The 1,126-nt window shown below is 43.8% G+C and overlaps 1 protein-coding gene across 1 annotated transcript in view; it reads right to left on the minus strand.

The window, feature by feature from the left end:
- The window catches only part of LOC119587002, a gene marked incomplete at its 3' end in the record, with an annotated part of 168,418 nt that overhangs the window by 55,378 nt on the left and 111,914 nt on the right, over positions 1-1,126 (minus strand).

The following is a 1,126-nucleotide window of genomic DNA, read 5'->3' on the forward strand; positions in this document are numbered from 1 at the left end:
CATACATTCAAGCGCACGCAAGGCAGTTTTGCCTCATACTGAGCTTGTCGTAACCGGTGATTTACAACGCAAGCGAAAAAAAATGTCTAAGAAAATTTATCGTCCATAAAGGCATCCTCGTGTGTGTCTTTGGCGTAGTTTTTACAAAAGCCGATTGTACTTTACCAGGCGAAGGGACGATACTACTGAAAATATTTTGTTTGCGTACAGTGCCCTTGCCCATTCAGCGTACCCTTCTCAGTGAAAGTACTCTCCTAAATTAAGGTATGTTCAAGTAGTCGACAAGATTAAAATATGATGGTAGCTTACTTCATGGACACACTCTACCTAATCAATAAAAAAATGTACTACATCATAGAACGATATTCTATTATGTAAAAATTCACATCTAAAGCACTGGTTCGTTAGCCAGGCGCAGTAACCTCCAGCTCGTTCTTTGGACGGTGAAGTCATCATTTCTTTTTCCAGTGTCAAACCGTACTCATTATATAGTTCATATACGCACTATACAATCACCGAGACGTGTAGTGTCCATCGCACGTTAAGTCTCGGTTCAAGCTGTGCGTTCTCGGTACTTGCGATCGCGAATATAAAGCCGCAGGAATGTGTTGGCGAGTTGCCGACTCCGTACTGAATGAAACGTGTTTTGATAGTATACTCTGACATGTGTAAAGGCATCGGGGAAGAAAGTATTCAACTGGGTGAAGGTTACTCGAATGAAGGTAATCTACCACTTGGGGATCTACCCTGTAAAATTGGCCTACCAGGATAAGATTTCTAGACCATTAAATAGTACTCTTCTACGTAAAACTACTTGGGTAGATGAGGCTGCCATACAAGGCGACGGATCTTAACCAGGTGAAGACAGTCTACCAGGTGAAGGCGCTCTCCCGCGATAGAGATACTCGCGCCGAGTAGAGAGAGAGGAAGGGTGAAGGAGGGAAAGTGTGCGAGTGTGAGGGAGGACGTGAGGGTAGGAGTGAGGCCTCATGTCAAGGTGAGTGTCGTACTTGGCAGGAAGGAAGTGTGCGGTTTAATAGATGTATTTGTCGGAATGTCAGAGTAAACACATTGTGATAATTGCTATGATCATTCACGCAGGGTATGCGCGTACACATTCATACAA

This window comes from Penaeus monodon, chromosome 22 (assembly GCF_015228065.2).
Source record: "Penaeus monodon isolate SGIC_2016 chromosome 22, NSTDA_Pmon_1, whole genome shotgun sequence".
NCBI classification, from domain to species: Eukaryota; Metazoa; Arthropoda; class Malacostraca; order Decapoda; family Penaeidae; genus Penaeus; species Penaeus monodon.